The following is a 22,168-nucleotide window of genomic DNA, read 5'->3' as shown; positions in this document are numbered from 1 at the left end:
TCGCAGACTGTGTTGAAACAGAGCGTTACACTGAGGAGTATGGCTATAAGTTTAGTGACAGATTGAAGTCGCCAAAAGCCATGGCTGAAGCAGGATTTATTTACACAGGACAATCTGATAAAGTCTACTGCTTCAAATGTAGGCTTCGTGTACATCAATGGATACCCGATGATGATCCCATGACTGAACACTTCAGACTGTTTCCACACTGTAACTATATACACATGGTGTCTGAACCCATGGATACCAAGAAAGGTTAGACGTGAGCAACTTTGAATAAATATTAATCACCGTAGTTTTTCAAACTGACAACCTTCCATATAACAACCAATTCACGTCACTTCAGCCATAGTACAGTCAGCCCTCCCTCAGAATGTATGCAGTGAAAGAAAGGAATTGTCTGATCAACATTATCGAAAATCACAGAAAGGATGATGCAACATTGAAAGAAACAGCTTCTCGAATGTTGTTTACAGTGTCAGTGTGGGGAGACGATTACGCTGCTTTACAAACAGAACATCACTATGACTCATGGACTGAAGTCATTAAAGACTTCTTGTGGAATAACAGACTGTGTCCCAACATATTAGATGAAGACATATGGATAGATGGAAGGGTAGACTACGAATGTTTCTGTAGTGAAAACGAGCGAGTGGCTGCTAATAATATTTTTCGAAAGGCTATGTCTTTACAAGATTACGAAGACTCAAAACACAGTACCACTGTGTCTGTTAAGGGTGAAGATTTGTTGGAAAGTTGGCAAAGAGATCCTCCTCATGATTGTAGTCAGTGCAATGAAGATGACAACAAAGAAGATGCGATTTTGGGTTTCTAGATAAATAACACTAACCAAAGATGTGTGTCTTCATTTGAGAGTGGAACAGCTACCCTACAGCATCAACATGAGTGGTCTGCTCCAAAAACATTCAGCTTTTCTTATGATGTTGGAACAAGCTAGTGTCAGGCAAAGAAAGGCTTTGTTAATACATGCCTCACGTGAACAGCTTATGTCAGTGATTACTCTTATATTTAACATTTTGAGAGGAATCATACCCTTACCACACAGTGATAAAATGCGTCTCTCACGCTACAAGAAGTGCATTCGATCTTTAGCCAGCAAGACAGTTAGTAGTCGCGAGAAACGTGAGCTGATTCTGACACATCATTCGGTTCTACCCATTTGCATAAAATCCTTTCAAGTATACCTCTCATCGATTCACAATGAGCAAGCCTATGGTTCTTCTGACAAGAGAGACCTACCAGAGGTTGATGAACAATCAAGAAGAACAGATTCTTCCTCAGACAGCGAATCAGATACTGAATCAGAATCCTCTGACGAGACAAGATCTGAAGATGATGAATCATAATAAGGGTTCTAGTGATGAAACGGTTGCATCTGTCATGGAACATAACATGGACTTTATGCTTCGTGTCCCCGAGCAGATCATTCGAGGGGTTTCGTCTACAAAGACCATTGGGAAGTTAATGAGCTTGTGGATATTTGTGAAAGAAAATATTCTGAATGGTCAAATAGGACTAACAGGAGATCTAAGACGTGTGTTACCTAATGGTGAGGTATTACATGGTTCAAATATAGTGGACTTGCTCCGCTTTCTCATCATGAAAGCAGGTGCTGAGAGTCACCGACCAGTGGGATATAGAGAGTTTTATAAACTTTTGAGACATTTACACGTTCCTAAACATCTCATGAAAAGCAGGCAAAATAAAGACAAAAAGAAGAAGACTGTAAATACTTTATATATAAAACGCAAAGCGTCTCATGGTGTGCCTGGTGTGACAAACGTAAGGAAAACAATCGAACCATTTTAATGTACATCCATTCTTCTATACATATTATGTACAAGGAAATAAAAAAATGGATTACTAAATGACTAGTTGGTCTTGTTGTTTATCGTAAATGCATGTTGAGTTTGGTCAGCATCAGCAGTTTCTCTTTTCCTGTGTTGGAAAGCAAACCAGCGTTCAAACTGTTAATGTTGTCATACCAGTCGGTGTATCTATCATGGAAGTCTAGTCTGAGTTGTGTACGTTGATGACGTGCACTTTCTAACATGTTTTGATGAGATATTCCACTCAGAGCTTCTTCAAAATAGCGCTCCACCTTTTCATCACTATTCAGCATCACACACTGGTGATTGATTTGAAACGGATGACCAGTTTCACATCCATAGCAATCGTCTTCACACAATTTGGTGATTTTTGTCTGGAGTTCATTCAGGTAGAGCGTTTTGAGAATAGACTCGAACATTTGACGATGGTGTCTCAAGTCACGTGCACGCTCAAGAGACCGCCTTGTGGTGTTAATTTCACGCACTTCCACAGGATATACAGTGTTAGCAGGGATCACACCCTGTTCCATGAGCCGCTGCAGAACCCTCTGTGCTGCTTCATAAGCAGCCATTCGTGTTCTTCTTAAGGTTTGTCCTTCACGCAGCGTTTCACCATTGGCACCGATCAGTCTGTACACATATCTCTGAACATTCATTTTGACGCTGAAAATAAATTAATGATTAGATAAATAGTTAGATAAAAGGAGCAATATATATATAATTAGATAAATTATATATAATGAATGAGTAAAGGAAGCAATATATGGTGAATGAGTAAAGGACTCCATACATGGCAAATGCGTAAAGGAAGCACATACCTGTTGAGCATTGTTTTCTTGTGGAAAGATGTCTTCACATACATAGTGAATGTATACAATTTTTTTTAGATTGGTGAATATCCATATGGAACGCTGTGAACAGCATCATCTAACAGATACCTCTTGTCGTCAACTGGTGTCAATGCCACTTTGTTTTGTCTCTCAGTGTACAAAGTGTTATTGTATGATCGAATCAAGTGAAAGGAACAACTGAACCTCTTCTGTTCAAATAATGATTGTTTATACATATCATGTCTGAGAAATTTCTTGATGACAGATTTCTTAATGCCTTTAGCTGTCTTTTTTCGATGACGTTTTTAGATTTTTGCATCAGAAAAGAGTACATTTTGCTTTTTAGTCCCACAAACTCTAATATGATGCTCCCGCCTGCTTCATCCTTCATTTTACCAGTTACCTTGCGATTTTCATCCGAGTATAACCCTTTTGGATCATCAGGTGCATAGTTGGAAGTGTCAAACAAATGTTGATTGTATTTCACGAACACATAAGGATCCAAAAGGGGTTCATGTGAAGGTGCATGTACATGCATAAACAAACTGTCCGTGTCCGTCATCAAAAGGTCAAGTCTTTCTGGCCCATACTGCATTTGCATGACATCATAATAGAAAGTGTAAATTTCATATTTGGCTAAATCCAAGATGGTGAAGCCAACAGCAATGGGTTCATCTAAATGTACAGATAATTTCTCCAACTCTACTGCAGTCACGTCTTCTGAAAACATTTTGACCTGTTTGAAGTTACCTTTAGCTGCACATTTTCGAAGTTTAGATCTCTGTGTTACCAACTGAACTGTTTTATGCTTTCGTTTATTCATGCAGAACCGTCCAAACACACAGTTGTTCATGAGTTTATAACGATCTTTATCACAGTCATCCTTGGCATTTTTGCGGTTACTCAAATTAAGATCGATGTAAGGTTTCAACCATGCTCCTTGTCTAAATTTTAACACCCTGTGTATTTTTGTACATATCAATCCATGTCTCAGGTACAGCTGTAACGTTTTGAAGTGAACCACGTAGTGGGAACGATCTTTTAGAGTAGTGAACAGTTTTTTACCGGATGATTTCTTTGAACCTTTACGCAACGATTTTGTGAGTGGGTTGAAATGAGTTAACAGTTTCTGGTGAGCAGGTGAAAACTCATCATAGGGAATGTCATCATGTGTAGGAGCCATGGGAAAAGCAGCATGAGCTTTGTGTAAGTGTTTGGGATACAACAAATCGACTTCAAGGATGTAACCTGTATCTCCTTCTGTATCGACAGCTGTCCAGTCAATGCTGTCATACTCTTCAGAACTGATGAAGCGATAGTTTCCAATGGGGAGCGGTTGTAGCATGACTGTTGCATACAGAGAGTTAAGATCAAAGTAGAGAAGAAAGGAGGTGTCTTTCAGTGGATCAAAACCCGATAGGTGATAATTGTTAGCAACTGCATATTTCTTACTAATCATAGACACCCCACCACGAATGGAATTTTCAATGAAATTGTAAGTGTCGACATCAGTGAACAGATCAAGTTTGGCATCTGTGATTTTCATAGCAGCATCCAGACAAAACCTGGCATGGAGTAATAATGACAAATGTCAAGACCATAGTCAGTCAAACACCCTGTTCTGAAGGTCTCTATGATGTCGGTTAATAGCAGCACATCAACACTCACATACAACCGGACAAAGTCGCTCATGGTTTCACAGTCAAACTCCTTCCATAATTCATGAACAAATGTATAGTCTTCCTGACTAATATTTTCATCAGACAAAGAACTGAAGAAGGATGCTTGAGAAGGTAAACAAGTCTCATTCAGTTTTCCCCAGTCATCCATGTATTCATAAGGAAAGGGAAGTTTCCTTGTTAACATGTTTCCATGATGGGGGAAGTGTTCTTTCAAATAGACAAATGAATCCACGCCTTTGTTCAGTTGCTTTTGTGTCAGTGCATCTAAGGAACTTTGCAGAAATTTGTAACTATCCAAAAAGACCAAATTGTTATCCACTGTAAACGATAGAAACTGTTCTGAGTTGTGAGGGATGACTGTAATGTCTCTGTCACCAAAGTGTTGTGCTACTTCCAGTATCAAGTGAGAATCATAACGTTCAGAGTTATGAAGCATGACCACCACTTTCTTGCGTAACTGAAAATTCAGGTTACATCGATTATGCAAAACGTGTCGAAAACGTCCTGTCAGGTGATCGTGGTCTAACACTCGATCAGTACCTAACAGTTCACTACACAAACCACAATGAGTAGCATTGGCGATGGTCATCTTATCTTGGACAGTGAGCTGCATGGGTTTGATAGAATCCAACAATGTCTGGATGCTGTCATATTCCCTTAAAATACTTTCAATAAAATGCTCAGCTGCCTGTTCTCCTACATAGGTTTGTACAGGTTTCGAATACCGTTCCTCCGTGCACACCACTTTGTAAGCATAAGCACAAGGTACATGTTTATTCAGTCGTGAACTACCCGGGCTGCTTTCTGGAATGAGCAAGGACTCAAAATCAGCCACGATAACAAACTTGGCTCGTTCTGTTTTGCTTTGAGAACGTAATCTAAACTGATACACCGCATCCTCTGGACTAGGCATAACGACTCTTTGTGCTTTGTCATAACAGTAGTCTTTATGCTTATCCAGACATTGTTGTGATGTATAACACCAAAGACATTTGCGACAGATGAACTGAGTGTGGTTATTACGTTGCTTGTTTCTGACTAACCCACTTAAACTGGTAATGAGACAGTAATGTGTATTTGGTTTAACGTCTACGTCCATGCGTTCATGTTCTTCTAACCCTAGGAAGCCTTCAAAATCATCCGACTCACTTTCTTGTGAAAGCAACAACAAATCAATCTTCCTGTTTTCATCTGCATCCAGCCTATTACTGATGTACATGGGATACAAAGTATTATCTTCAAACCCATACACGTTGATACTCAACTCATTGGCTTCTTCAAATCGAGGAATTTGTTTTAAAGTCATGGGAAAGGTGAATCCTTCTAAATTCAAACGGTTTAAATAAGGACGATAATTTCCCTCGCGTTCTTTGTTATGAGAAGCCGGAAACAGTTTTGCTAAAATGCTGTAAGCAAAACAAAGATTATCGCCATTTTTTATGTTGATAATACTTTTGGATTTCTTGACAAGAGTTTGTGGTAGTGGAATATAACTACCACCTTTGAAAGGTTCAAACTTTACCACAGTGAGTTTCAAAAGTACGACGGCGGAGATATTCAAACCAGAATGAACCCCCTCATAATCATCCAGCGTCTGAAGCATCTTGTGTACGGCTTCAAGATACTGTTCATTTAAGTCACTACCCTCTGTAGCTATAGTCATGACACTTCTGAAATAAGCCTCATGGTAACTTGTGCTCTCATCTTCCCGACTTAGGTTTGGCCATTCTAATATGGAGACACAACCCCCATTTTACGGCTTTTTTCTCACGAATTTCATCCTCAATTGTATCAATTACCTGACTTTGTTCACTAATCATGAAATTCAGTGGGTCCGTGCTATTCCGTCCGTCAAAGTCATAGTCTCTAACATCTCCCTGTAGGGAGTGGCTTGAACATGGACGTGAGGCGATATTGGTGGCGGGAGGGGCGTTAGGTGGGGGAGGAGGAGGGACAGATAGCGTAGCCGTTTTAGCCCTTTGTCTACGTTTACCTCTGCCACCACCCGACATGTCATTGTCAGTTTTATGTGTGTGCATTCTTAATGCTTTAGAGGTTGGGAAAGATTGATGATACGTTTGACAAATATGTTCATCAGGAGCAGATGTTTTACAGTTACATGAATGTCGTTGATAACCGAATTTGCTGTTAAACCTTTCAAAGCAGTGTGGACATTGACGACAATAAACAACATTTTCGGAACAACTTTTGACATGACGTTTTAAATTGTCTTGCCGATTAAACGATCGATGGCAATGGTTGCAGGTAAACAATATGCCCACTCGTTCACAATGTCTCTGATGTCTTAACAAATGACATTTCTGTTTGAAACAATGTCTGCAAATTTCACATTGGAAGACAGGACATGTAGTTTGCTCAGACATTGTGTTATTTGTTGTTATTCACCTACTATAAAATTTGAATACGATTCACTATTGCATGCTTTTTTCTGCGCCAACTTCTTTGTTTATCTGAAATAATTAAAGTTATGATAAAACGTTTCGAACAATGTTTTAAAAAATGATGCACAAAAAAGGCCAAAGACTAAGTATTCTGATTGTTACTCACTTCTCTGTTGCTTGTACGTTCGCTTGAAGAAGTCGAGTCTTGACTGTCTCTAGTCTTTGACGGACTGTTGAAGTGTGTTTCCGGTCGTGCATAACCTTATCCTTTTTATACCGTGTAAGTGCGCTATGTTGCTTGCTATTTCTCATGTCTTGTATCGGAAGAGGGATGCGGCTGGGGTCGCCACGTTTTGAAAAAGTGTCACGATTACTTCGCTTCTGTTTTTCAACAGTACAACGTGGTTGCTCGGTACATGCAGGGACGTTGATACAACGTGTTTTGGAAATGATAGAGGGGTGTGTCGCTCATATGTACTGCTCACCATCACTCATGATGTTGTCTTGACTGATATTCTTGTATATGCGCGGATTCACATGGACACTCACGCGCGCGCACACACACACACGCGCACACACACACACACAGACACACACACACACACAAGCCATCGAACCACATGCGCGCACACAGAGTGAGAAGTCGACACTGCTAGACTATGGGTGAAAGTCCAACAAAGAATAAGAACAAGACTTTTCAAAGTAATTATTCGTTTTATTAAATTAATAATTCCTTTTCATTCCTGACGACCAAACCTCACCCCGCGTTCAGTGTGGTACGTGTCTTATTACAAGGACGTTGTTTGCTGGTGTTGTGGGGAAAGCGTAGGGGACCCGTGCCTGACACTGTGTCACTGCATCAAGAGGATCCCTTGATACCTTCTGACAGCAACAGGAAATGTAGACTAACGCTTAGTTTCTGAATACATATCATTTTGATAGTAACACACAAACACATTCAAATTCAAAAGGAGCATCAGGAAGACCAGAGATTATAGGGCTTGAGCGCTGCAGCTAGGGCTATGGTGTTTGGGAAATAATATGGTTCGGGGGCTGTGAGACAGACTACAAGGGATATTATCATCTCCTATGGTACGGATCAAGACAGCCACATCGATTGCGAATACACTCAGCACAATCATACATTCAGCACAATCAGCGACAACGTGGTTGTGCAGACTCGTACCACTTCTGAAATAATAAAATTTGTAAGAAGAACTCATGTGTGTAACGGTTTTTAACATAAGTAATGTTAAGTAACTTTACGGTAGGAGTACTACATCATTACATGAGAAGGGGCGTGAGTGGACGAGTGGTAGTGACGTCGCACTGTATATCAGTGTGTTCTAAATCGGATTTGCAAATAATTTGAAAAAAACCCCTTCTTGCTATAATTAGACTTTACACACACAATTATATAAACTGTTTAAGACAAAAAATGTGACTTACTCAAGACAGTAATCTATATAAATTTATTAGACACCGCATTGTGAGAAGCTGGTTTTGGTGAACATATGCGTAAATTCATTCATAACTAACGAAGCCGGAGGAACGTTTCAGATCACTATCACCAGCTCGCCGCTTTAACCGGAATGAACCCGGTTGTCGAGCGAACAATATGATTAAAGTCAGGCCAGAGCTACAGGTGTAACCTAACCTATCACCCGTCGTCTACCTTCACCGCTTTTCATTCAAGACGATATGCTTACTAGAATGAACTCGCCTCACGCATATATTCAAGACTAACTAAACAAACTCAGTGAGCGGGTAAGCACGTGTTCCCGTTGGTGAGAAACATTGTGCAAGCACCGCCATTCATGTGTCCATTTAGATTGCCTCATAGAATATCTACCACCCATCATGATACTAACAGCGCAGTGATAATAACGTATTTTAAAACTTGTACTTCTCACATCTTAGTAATAATTTATCCAACACTATGATGTAGGTAAGAACACTTTTTGTGAATTTCTGGTTCTCATAAAATTCGTAGTCGCCTACAATAGGATACAAGGTCATTATCAGTACACCTATCAACATGTATCATTTTGTGAATACCGTCGTTAATCAAGGCGATCGCACGAACAGAATTATAAAGCACTTATCAATCAGATAAAGTAATCACATGATAGTTAATACGTGATTGTGGTAACATAGATGATGATCAAAGTTACAAGGTACCTGCGCGTTAGGTTCTGCAACTTTTCAACAGAACACTATATAGCTAATCACATGGTTTAACATGTAATGTTTGCATCAAAATCTCTCCCACTTTGCTAGTGAATTCACTCTCACGTTTGTGTAAAGTCGAGGTACGTTCTAACGATTCTATCTAACGATCTATCACTTGTTACAGCATCATAACGAATTTCATTAAGAGTGGAAACATTGAGGATACACATCACATAACAGACATTTTAGATTCGGTAAAGTGTTACAAAGTAACTGAATCAGAAGCGTTAGTACTCTTTATAATTTTAAGTTCGTACTCTGTTCTTTGAGCATTAAATGAAACGCGAACAGGCATTACGTGAAATATTCCAACTAAAGCTGTTGCGAGCGGTGGTGCGTTTTAAGACGTAAACGAATTAGCAGACTCTTAAATGTGGAAAACGAGCTGTCTGCTGCTAACAATTTCTTTTCATCACTAATTCTACTGAATTTGAAAACATAGCAGGGAGGGTCTTGCACATCTCAGTTAAATAAACAGTGATTTAAAGCAAACCCATCTTGACCTACAGATCAAACCATCTTGACCTACAAATCAAACCTACTTGTCAGCACTTTTTTACACAATGGGCAATGGCGGAAAAAGTGGTGCATGAGCATGACACAGCGTTTCTCTTGCTGCTGATTAAGTTTCATTACAACGCATGAAATGGGATCGCGATGGGTTAGGGTTTGTATGTGACTTGATTAAAAAACGCTAGATCATAAAGACACTGTCGAGACGTCGCCAAGATAACCAGTCACATGACACCTTTCATGGTTGTTCTATATTACAGAGTACACCGTGCACTGGGTATCAACCGGTCATTCCACCCTGTCGTGACTGTTCTGTATAAACAACTTATTTGAATAGACAGCATTCCAATCGTTTTGTAACAAATAACCATCAACTATAGCGTGAAACATGCATTGATCATTTCTCCTTAAACGTCATTAACTTCTTTTCACCATGGTGATATTATGTATCACTAGGCTTAATGAAATTGATATGTTTAGATAATGACTGTCACGTGTAGCTATTTTTGGGATGAAATGTGGGCCAAATGAGGGATGAGGGATGAGGGATAAATGAGGGATGGGGGATTTACGGTCACTGGTTTCATTGTCTTTGCTAATTGGAGCACGAAATGAGGGATGAGGGATGAGGGATGTGGGTCATGGGCTATTGTTTTAGCTAATTACCGCATTGTTTTAGCATTGTTTTGACACAGTTTCTATTGTCTGTGCTGTAGAATGAAATTTATATCTACTTTTGTCACTAACAACTCTTCTAGCATGCGCTGTTTCCTTTCAGCTCCGTCGATATTTGATTACATTCGTGATTGGTTGAAAACTGCTGAACAATACAATATATTTCAAGTCCATTATAAGGATATGAAACAGGTGAGTGCCGGGGTAAGAAGTAACATCAAACATATCTATTTATTTATTTATTTATTTTTTTGGCATTTTGAAAGATCAATATGAGACGTGTCCTTTTGACTCAACTAACTATAGAAACTGGTTATAGAATAGTCGTGATAGTTTTTATCATCATACGAATTGTTTACCGAGTAGAGCTACGAACGAATACAAGTGTATAACCCTTATTACATGTGACTTGAAACAGTTGTGTGATGCTAATACTTTCTTGGACGGTGAAACGTGCTCAAATGTACCAGAGATAAAATGTGACATCTAGTTTGACGTTACGAAGCGACCACATTAATCGCACAGCCTGGCTATTCTCAAGACCTGGTTTCATGGTATGTCCTTGAAGTCTGAACGCTTGGAACATTGTATCAATCCATGAGATAGTGGTTCACCATTTAAGGTTTTCAATGGATGTGACAGCACTGTCAGTGAGCCTAAACTATATCTGTAATAACACCATGATGCTAGTCGTTTTACTAACACTATCTAATAATATTCTGCTCAAATGGGAGCGATATGGGAATGCACCGTGTAATTGTCAAAACATATTTTATGCTGAAAGAATTGTGTGAACGAGATAACAAGAATGTCTGAATACCTTGACCGCCCCCTGTCTGAGAAGTCGTATGTGGAAATAGCAGAGGCGTGTTCCTTCAGCAACCTGAAACACGCCAACGAGAAGCTCAAGGATCAGACATACCACTTCCAGTGGCAACCTGGGACTAGTAGATACTTCAGAAAAGGTGATTACTATGTTGCAGGCAAAATGAGAGCCACTTTATTTGTTGAACGTTGACGATGTGAGTGAAGATGTGAGTGAAGTCATGAGGAGGCACTGAGCGACTCGTCAATTGTGGAGTGAGTGAGTTTAGTTTTACGCCACACTCAGAAATATTCCATCATGTGGTCCTGGTCTGAAAATAATCGAGTTTCGACGAGTCTGTCGACTGACCAACAGCATGTGCACTGATATGTGCAATTAGGAAACCTTGACACGTGCCAACTAAGTCAGCGAGCCAGTTCACTCAATCCCTCTAGTCGCCTCTTACAACAAGCATGGGTTACTTAATATTCAATTCTAACCTGGATACTCATGGGTCGTGGCTGTCTGTAAATAATCAAACTGTCCAGTGAGCAACATCGATGTACGCAATTGGGATGCTATGACATATGTCAATCAAGTCAGCGAACCTGACCAACCTGTCACGACAGTCGCCTCGCACAACAACACTGGACAAATGAAAATCAATTCTAACAAGGATCTTCACGGGTATCCTTGAGGAGGCTATACGTGTTAACTGCATATTGTTCTTGATTTGTATACGTTATTGAAATTTGTACGGGAACTGCACTGGGTTCAGTATGAGGTGCTTTAGAGAAAACCCTGAAATTCACTCTTTTCATCCAACCACATTCACCTTAGAAGGTAGAGGGCCAGTGAGCACTATGTCATGAAAGGGATTGCACACGGTATTCGTTTCATTGGACCAAGTTCTAAATGGTCGGATGTGTGTTGAAATAGTGAAACATAAATTTCAAATACGTCACATTGCAGTTGAGGGTTTCTGTGTATGTTCGCCCACAACAAGATTACTAAGGCCAGCTCGTCTGTGGATTGTTTGTAGCGTAACGAAATTAAGCCCTTGCTAGTATATTAACCAAAGACATCCATCTTTGTAGGAATTTGAAATTCATTTTTTGTTCATGCAATTATTATGTGTATTTTGAATGCGAGGAAGCAAATCACAATCTTTATGCATCAAAAGTTTGCCATATGAAGATAGGCTGTTTTCTTTTACTTTTCAGGAAAGACTGGTGATTGGAAGAACTATTTTACTGTTGCCCAAAGCGAGACGTTCGCAAAAATATATGAAGCAAAGGTGAACAAGTCGTTCCCATACTGAAATGAATTTTCGAAATGGTTAGTTGGAGCATTAGATGTAGAAAGTTACACTTTCTCCACTTTCAGTATAAAAGGAAGGTCAACATTTGTCACTTTATTTTGAACACTTGGGATCATGATTGTTTAATGGTTTAATCGAAATGAATTGAATCGAAAACCTTGAATCAAGATAATGCTGACTTCGAAAATGCCTGTGTTTCATTCAAAGTATGCCTTACGTGCACCCAGAGAGAATTGGCTACAATCACTGCCGACTATATGTGCATGTCGAAGCGTCCGTGGCACAGCAAGAGAGAGAGAGAGAGAGAGGGGGGGGGGGGGGCAGAGAGAGAGAGAGTAGTGGAGATAACGGTAAATATAAGCGACAACCATTATGATGCTGAAATAAATAACACTTCGAAAAGTCTAATTCCACCTTCTGTGTTTGTTTAGTTAAAGCGGCCATTGTCAGAAGAAAAGAGGTATTCTTGTGATTTAACATCCACATTATATTTCGTCATCCAACAACAAGACGCCATGAGTATGAAATATATTATACACTCATAGCGTCTTCGTTGGAATATATTATATGTACATAGCGTCTTCATTGAAATATATCATGTACACATAGCGTCTTCGTTGAAATATATTATATAGACATAGCGTCTTCATTGAAATACTAGTGTATCATATGCACATAGCGTCTTCAGTGAAATATATCACATATACATAGCGTCTTCGTTGAAATATACTATATGCACATAGCGTCTTCAGTGAAATACTAGTATATCATATGCACATAGCGTCTTCGTTGAAATATATCATATGCACATAGCGTCTTCATTGAAATATATCATATACACATAGCGTCTTCGTTGAAATATATCATATACACATAGCGTCTTCGTTGAAATATACTATATGCACATAACGTCTTCATTGAAATACTAGTATATCATATGCACATAGCGTCTTCAGTGAAATACTAGTATATCATATGCACACAGCGTCTTCGTTGAAATATATTATATAGACATAGCGTCTTCATTGAAATGTATCATATGCACATAGCGTCTTCATTGGAATATATTATATGCACATAGCGTCTTCGTTGAAATATGATATATACACATAGCATCTTCGTTGAAATATATTATATGCACATAGCGTCTTCGTTGAAATATGTTATATACACATAGCATCTTCGTTGAAATATATTATATACACATAGCGTCTTCGTTGAAATATGTTATATACACATACGGTCTTCGTTGGAATATATTACATATACATAGCGTCTTCGTTGAAATATGTTATATACACATGGCGTCTTCGTTGAAATATAATATATACACATAGCGTCTTCATTGAAATATATTATATGCACTTTTTTCATGCATATTCCAGTTAGTTCACATACACGACTGTCGTTGTGGAGGCATACAAGCAGAGCTGTTGGAGGCTACTTTTCAAACAAAGAGGATAGTTTAAAGTTGAAAGTCAGTGACAACAAGCAGTGAGTAAATGGACTAAACTGTCCAAAGACTTTCTTTTCTGTAACCTGTAACATACATTTAGGAGTGATGATGTACGTAAATACGTGTCTGTTAAGGACGCTATTTTCAAAGCGTACAGTATAAAGATATGACACGTTTAGGTTTGCAACCTTTCCTCCACTGTGCAAGGCATAATCCTATACTGTGTACATATAATTATGCCGAAGACAGCCTGGAAGTTGGTATTGAACCTACTAATAATCTTCTCCATAGTTTGAAAGATGTAATAGACCCTCGATGTCTATCAACAGTGGAGAAGTCAGCCCCTACAGAAAACGCCATGGCGTCTGGGTTCAATTTCGAATTAGTAGTCCATGACGGTTTGGTGCAAGCAAAGTTTATGGTTGACTAGATAAAAAGGGCGAAAGCGTTCGCCATCAGGAAGAACGATATCTTCCTGTGTACATATCCAAAATCTGGTACGTCATAAGATAAATACTTTCTCTCTTCAGTGTCCAGGTCTGCACAGATAAGATAAGAATGACTTTGGTGACCTTTAGCAGTAAATAATTATCTTGACACGAGTAATTCAATTGTGTAAATTCGTCTGAAACAAACTATAGATCACCAGCACCCGAAGCTACACCACCATACGAGGGACCAGGAGACTATCTTTCTGGAAACACATGAGAACAAATAGTATATAAGCGTGTTCATTGCAAGAGTTTCAAAAAGCGACACGCACGAATATGTCATTTACCATCTTCTTTCCTATGTCTGTGAGACCCGTGAATGTCCGGTGTAGAATAGGCCTTTAGCATCCCATGATTGCCATAAAGAGGCGACTAATGGGTCGGGGTTAGGCTCGCTAAATTTGGTCGCACATGTCATCGTTTCCCAGTTGTGTAGATCGATGCTCATGCTGTTGATCACTGGGAAGTCTTGTCCAGACTCGGTTATTTACAGACCGCCACCATATAGCTGGAGTATTGTTGAGTGCGGCGTAAAACTAAACTCACTCACTATGTCTATCCACAAGGTTCTCCCTGGACGTGTGAGATCCTTAACATGGTAGTAGCCGGCAAGGATGAAAACACCAAACACTGGCTGAATTGAGCCTATCTAGAAAACAGGACCGAAGAAGAACTGGAGAAGATGGAATCACCTCGAATTATCCACACTCATCTCCTACTCGGGTAACTCTTACATATGTACATGGCCCCGTATTTGTGATTGTTCAGCATGTAATAATAGGGTTTAATCCTGAAGTTTCTGTCTGAGCATTGAGCACCATATCATCATAATAGCAGCTTGCGTCTTAAGACAGAATGGAGAACATGGATGCTGGACCTTCTCGCGTTAATTACCATAAAGGCTTGTAGTCTCATATTTATCCAATACAGTATATATTTTGGTAAATTGTGTTTTTGCCTTACAATAACAATAGACAGACAGACACTTTATTCAGTATAGAGGCCTGACGCCCAAAATACACACATATTTCAATTTCAGTCACTGAGCATATTTTCAGTTGACCCTCTTCTCAGCATGATTGAGGAAATGTCCAACATTATATAGAGTGTTTGTGTTGGAATCTTTCAGAATGCTAACAAGAGGCATAAGGTTGTGTGGTTTCTTTAGGGTGAATGTATTAATAATATGGCTCTTTCCGAATATCTGCCTATAGCGTGCATTCCAGCAAAATATGATATTCATTCTCAATGGCATTTACATTATACTTTTTGGCAGTAGCTACAGAACCTTAGCTGTCTATCAGTATTAGTGTATCTTCCCGTTTCTATCTGGAAATAGCACTTCTTACATGAAGAGGTAAATAAGAACATAAGTACTTTTCAACATCCCACAAAGATATGTACGATTTTTAGAGTTAACATTTAGATGCAAACTGCAGAGAGGAGTGCAATACCTGCTGTAAAATGATCACACAACCGTTGTGTGAACATTTATATGAAAGTCGTGGGATTTCCAACACTGGCGCAGCCACGCGTTACGAAAACCAAAGTGAAATAGTAAATGTTTAACCTTACCTTACTAGCCCATGTAATTCTCCCAAACTCATCAAGTGCATTAAGCATCATGTAGAACTGTTATGGTAATCTATCTTTAGGTAGCTATGATAAGTGACACCAGTACTTAATAACCTTTGTTGTGTACACACGCTGTAGTGGATACCTACCATATTCTCCTAACACCACATTTGATGAAGCAGATTTGTTGACTTTAAGGAAATATTTGCAGAAACAAGATGAACAGATTCGATAGTTTCACAACAAGATAGTCCCCAGACTTCTGAACCATAACATCAAATAGGAGTAACCATTGAATCGAATATCTTAAAGAGGTCTGAACAGGAAATATCACCAACTTTCCTATGGAATTCATTATTGCTAGTATTGTCTTATTGCCTGAGATGCTAGTACTGCTTGCGCCTTAATACTGGCAGGTGTCGGAGTGTATGTTAAACCGAACTAACGATAGGATGAAAGTACTTCAATCGGATCTCCCTTGAAGTACCATTTCTCATAAGACCTGGCACCAGTGAACAGCCAACTTCTAGTGGTGGGTGCTGTGTAACGATAAGAGCTGTTAAAACCCCCGTGTGGACCTATTTCTATTGTGTATGATATTAATGGTTCTCGTCACGATATGGTTGAAGTATTGCCGATGTCACGTTAAATTTTAACTCACTCACTCTCATAAGACCTTAACTGGTCCCCCTTGTCTAAATACAACAACCTTAGTTTTCTTCTAATTTTCACACATACCCGTATTATTACAAAATAGTTCTAGAGCATTTATCTTATTAATAATAATTGTTTCTTACTTCTGTCACCGTTGGTTGCACTCATCTCTTTGAACAAGCCTCATATCAATACTACATGGATTCACTTCAGGTTTGGGTTCAACTGAGAACGATGAATAATTAATTATGTCGGATTAGTTATAAGTGCATAAAACAATACATGGTCATGGAATATCAACTAGAATATCACGAATAGAATATAAAATAGCGTGGGAAGTTAAACCTAATATCACTATTCTGACAACACATTATAAAAAACAAGCTATAGATTGTCAACAAGTGAAGGGAGATCACCATACTAGGGACCATGGGGACTTACAGTACCTTTGCTTCAGGCATGGACCCTAGCTGGATTTACACCATTCCTTCAGATGTTAGCAATTTAGTCACATCTACCCAGAAATTAAAAATGCACATATACTACGATTAAACAGTGGAAAGTCTAATCGTACATAAAATGTTTTGGGACTCATGTACCCTCTCAGAGGACAATAATTTTACGGTACTTCAACCCCCTTTGAGGGTCCAGTCACTAAAAATTCAAGTTACTAATCTAAACTACCATTAACCAAAATGCAACTATCTACAGAATATAATAATCAGAATTCAGTTATGAAATCAATTTCTTATAAAAATCCAATAATTAAATGACTTTTAACTGTGTTAAAATGATCCGAAAGTGTTTTTGCATTGAAATATTTATCCCTTATGATGGAGAATTCAACACAGTCAAGCAGGATATGCTTGACCGTTGTTCGCTCATAACAAGGGATGCAAAACGGATAATCTTCACCTTTTAAAAGGTGTATGCATGAGTGTATCTTGTATGACCAATATGACATCGTCGCAAAATGACCTCTTCAAATCTGGACTGACAACCCACGTACGTACAACCAATGTAGGGTTATATTTCAGGTAGTGTATTTATACCTACTTGGGTGTCCCACTTCTTCTGCATCAGATCACGAGTGTAAGCCCTAACGCTAGCTTTGTAATCAGAATAAGGAATAAGAAGTGGCGTCACAGGTTTGTTGAGTGCTGCCTTAGCAGCAAGATCAGCCATTGTGTTACCAGAAAAACGAGGAAGATCATGTCGTATTGGCCAGTGGCAAGATTATTATACCATTCAATAATGTAAATTAAAAGTGGATGTTTACAAGAAATATTTTAATAGCCTGAAGGCAAGAAAGAAAGTCTGAAAAGATTATTACTGTCTTTGTTTAGGGTGTCTTTGAATATATTTAAGAGCGGTTAATATGGCGTTAGCTTCAGTTGTGAAAATAGAGCTGTTATCCTGTATAATCTAGAAGATATTGTTCTGGATCCAATGACAGTGGCACAAGCCACTGTGCCACCGTCCTTGGACCTATCTGTAAATAAGGATTTATAATTGCTATATTTATGTTTTAATTGATTATATTCTTCTTTATATTGTAATTCATTAGTTTCTGATTGTTTAAATGTGGTCAATGTTAGGTCCACTTGTGGCCTAACCAATTGCCAAGGAGGAGGAGAAAGAAGACGGGAAGGGGCTATATTATCTAACTCAATGCTGGCAGCAGAAATAAGTGGTCTTATTCTGAAACCAAGAGGCGGAACAAGAGAAGATTTCTTATTGTATAAATCCTCATACAGAGCATTGAAAACAGATTTATATGCATGGTTGGACTCATTGGAATATAGTTTTGTTACATACAGTAAAGCTAATTTTATACTACGCTGCTCAAGAGATGGTTCATCAGCCTTGACATACAGGCTGTCAACAGATGAAGTTCGAAAGGAGCCCAGACAAAGTCATAGACCTTGACGATGGCCAGAACCTAATTTTATACTGCGCTGCTCATTACCAATAATGACATGTATTTTTAATGATGATTCAAATACATATCTACACCCTGCTCAGGCACATATTCCTCACTTGATTTGTCACTGACAGATTCAAGACTATTCACCGAATTCGAATGGTCAGTTCACCATGACCTTTGTGGAAGTGACCACTTTCCAACTATACTTTCATTCATTCATCCAGCCGATATTCTACCTTCGACAAGATATAATTTTACAAAGGCAAATTGGTCTTCATTTGAGACATTATGCCTACGTAAAATTACACCAGAATTGATTTCGAATACTTCTGATCCGACTGAAATCTTTTCAGAAGCACTACTGGCAATTGCAAATAAAACTATTCCTAAATCCTCTACACATCCACATATACGTAAACCATGGTATACTGACGACTGTAAACTAGCTAGAAAAGCTAGGAGGAAGGCAGAAAGATATTTCCGTAATCACCCTACAGTCCACAATTTAAACAAATTCAAGATATCAATTGCTAAAGCCCGACGTATCTTCAAACAATCGAAGCGCCAGTCTTGGCAGACGTATGTATCTAAACTCAGTTCTAGAACTCCAGTGTCTAAAGTTTGGAATATGATACAAAAAATTAAAGGAAAAGGTTCCGGATCTCATGTTCACCATCTGAAGGAGGGTAACACATTACTAACAGATACAGCAAATATCGCAAACAAACTTCGTTAGAATCGTTAGCTAAACACTCTTCCTCATCAAACTACACACCAAAATTTCAGAAATTTAAAGACCAAGAAGAAGAAAAGAGACTTAATTTCACTTCTGATAACGGTGAGGACTATAATGAACTTTTCTCCTTACACGAATTGCGCACTGCTTTAGGGCAAGCACCTGATACAGCAACAGGGGGTCATAATATTCATTATCAGTTATTGAAACATTTACCTGACACTTGTCTTGAAGTGTTATTATGTATCTTTGACCATATATGGACTACAGGGACTTTTCCTTCTTCGTTGCGGAATGCTGTCGTCATTCCTGTACCTAAACCTGGCCGGGATCATACAGACCCTTCTAGTTATAGGCCAGTATCTCTTACCAGCTGTTTATGTAAGACCATAGAGAGAATGGTCAATAACCGACTGATATGGTACCTTGAAACAAATAATCTTATAACAAATATTCAGTGTGGTTTCAGAAAAAATAGAAGTACTATAGACCACTTGGTTAGATTGGAAACGTTTGTAAAGGATGCTATCATCAAAAAACAACATGCCGTATCCATATTTTTCGATTTAGAAAAAGCTTATGATACGACCTGGAAGTATGGAATTTTAAAAGATCTTCATGGAATGGGTTTGAGAGGCCGTTTGTGTCCATTTATATCTGAGTTTTCAGCAGATAGGCAATTTCAGGTACGTGTGGGCTCCACCATGTCTGACATGTTCGATCAAGACCAAGGTCAGAACAAAACGGTTTTAAATTTTCAAAAACTAAAACCACACAGAGACCCAGAATTGCATCTTGCAGGTACTCCAATTAAAATTGTAAAGGAAGCTAGATTTCTGGGATTGATATTTGATCAACATCTTACTTTCTTACCTCATATTAAATCTCTGAGGGCTAAATGTCTCAAGGCACTTGATTTATTAAAGGTTGTTTCAAACTCCAAGTGGGGAGGGGACCAAACGACCCTTCTCCACTTATACAGATCACTCGTCCGTTCTAAACTCGATTATGGTTCCATCATTTATGGTGGAGCCTGCAAAACTAATCTTAAATTATTAGATTATGTTCATCACCAAGGTCTTAGATTGTGTCTTGGATCTTTCCGAACTTCTCCTGTTGAAAGGCTTTATGTAGAAGCTGATGAGCCATCTCTAAGACATCGCCGTACAAAACTATCCTTACAATATATCACAAAACTATATTCTACCAAGTCTAACCCTGCATATAACTGTGTATTTAATCCTTTTTATGAGGATTTGTACAATAAAACGTCTTCTCTAGTTCCGCCTCTTGGAGTACGAACTAAATCATTGATTGCTGCTGCCGGCATTGATCTGGATGGTATATCTCCTTCTCGACTCCTTTCGAGTAATATGACGCATACAAATTCTTATATACAGATGGATCCAAGGATGGTGATGCAGTGGCTTGTGCCACTGTTATTGGATCTAGAATAATATCTTCCCGATTACCCGACAATAGCTCTATTTTCACGGCAGAAGCTAATGCCATACTCACGGCACTTAAATATATTAATAAGCAACCTAAATATAACCATTACACAGTATTTTCGGATTCTCTTTCTTGTCTTCAGGCTATTAAAAATTTGTCTTCTCAACATCCACTTGTAATTGAAATCGTCGAATTATACAATGATCTTGCTACTGGCCGGTGCGACGTCGTCTTTTGTTGGTTACCAAGCCATGTCGGAATCTCTGGTAACACAATGGCCGATTTTGCTGCTAAGGCAGCACTCAACAAATCTGTGACACCACTTCTTATCCCATACTCAGATTATAAAGCTACAATAAGATCTTATATCAGGGATCTGATGCAGAAGACGTGGGACACTCAAGTAGGCATAAATAAATTATATGCCATAAAACCCTATATCGGTTACACCTTCTTGGGTTGTCAGTCCAGATTTGAGGAGGTCATTATGCGGCGATGTGGCATTGGCCATACTAGATACATTCATGAATATTTACTTAAAGGTGAGGATCCTCCGTTTTGTATCCCTTATGATGAAGGAATCTCAGTAAAGCATATCTTGCTTGACTGTATTGATTTTGCCATCACAAGGGATAAATATTTTAATGTCAAAACAATGAAGGATCTTTTTAATGTTAATTATCATTTAATCATAGAATTTTTAAAGGAAATAGAATTATTCCATAAATTTTGAATAATATGTTTTGTAAATAGAAAATTCGTATTTTGAACATGGTAGTGTGAATTAGCAACTGCGATTGTGAATGGCTGTAACCTCAAAGGGGGTTAAAGTACCGTAAAATTATTGTCCCCCTGAGAGGGTACGTAAGTCCCCAAACCTTCAAAGTCAAATATAAACTTACCAATTCTTTAAAAGCAGTATTTTTTGTCATTTTAATTTGGCTACATTTCCCTACAATCATCGCCAGCGGCTGAGGGTATGGTGTAAATCCAACTAGGGTCCATGCAAGTAGAAAAAGTAATGTAAGTCCCCTTGGTCCCTAGTGTGGTGATCTACCCTCAGCTGTTGGTGATCTTTAGCCTATTTTTATATTATGTCTTGTCCAAATTGTGCTGCTAGTTTTAACTTTATGTGCTAGTTTTAAGTTCGAATTGTGATACTCTAGTTGTTTTACCGTATTTTGAAGACGTATTCTATAATACAGACATATTCTTTATAATCATGTTTGTTCTCGTCACGATATGGCTGAAATATTGCCGATGTGACGTTAAATTTTAACTCACTCATTCACTCACTCATATATAATTATAAACTGTTTTCGTGACGATATGGCTGAGATATTCCCGACATGACGTTAACTCACTCACTCACTCACTCTGAATGTCTTCACTGTGCGGTATAAAGAAATGAAAGTGGTATGTTCTGTATTGTTATTGAGTAATAGTTGTCAAAAAAAAACAAAAAAAACAAAAAACAAACAAAACACGAACAAACAGAATTTCCAGTATCTGCTGAGTGATTTTTGTATGTATTGAAGACAATATATAAACGTACATCATGTATGAC

The 22,168-nt window shown here is 38.6% G+C and overlaps 2 pseudogenes; both read left to right on the top strand.

Moving 5' to 3' along the window:
* The window catches only part of LOC137282197 (sulfotransferase 1C2-like), a 30,274-nt pseudogene extending 17,964 nt beyond the window's left edge, over positions 1–12,310 (top strand).
* A 1,692-nt stretch (positions 12,311–14,002) lies between these two features.
* LOC137280733 (sulfotransferase 1A2-like) overlaps positions 14,003–22,168 on the top strand; it is a 47,887-nt pseudogene continuing 39,721 nt past the window's right edge.

The sequence above is a fragment of the Haliotis asinina genome, chromosome 4 (assembly GCF_037392515.1).
Source record: "Haliotis asinina isolate JCU_RB_2024 chromosome 4, JCU_Hal_asi_v2, whole genome shotgun sequence".
Taxonomy (NCBI): Eukaryota; Metazoa; Mollusca; class Gastropoda; order Lepetellida; family Haliotidae; genus Haliotis; species Haliotis asinina.
Note: the sequence above shows the minus strand (reverse complement) of the source record. Positions and strands in the feature narration are given on the sequence as shown.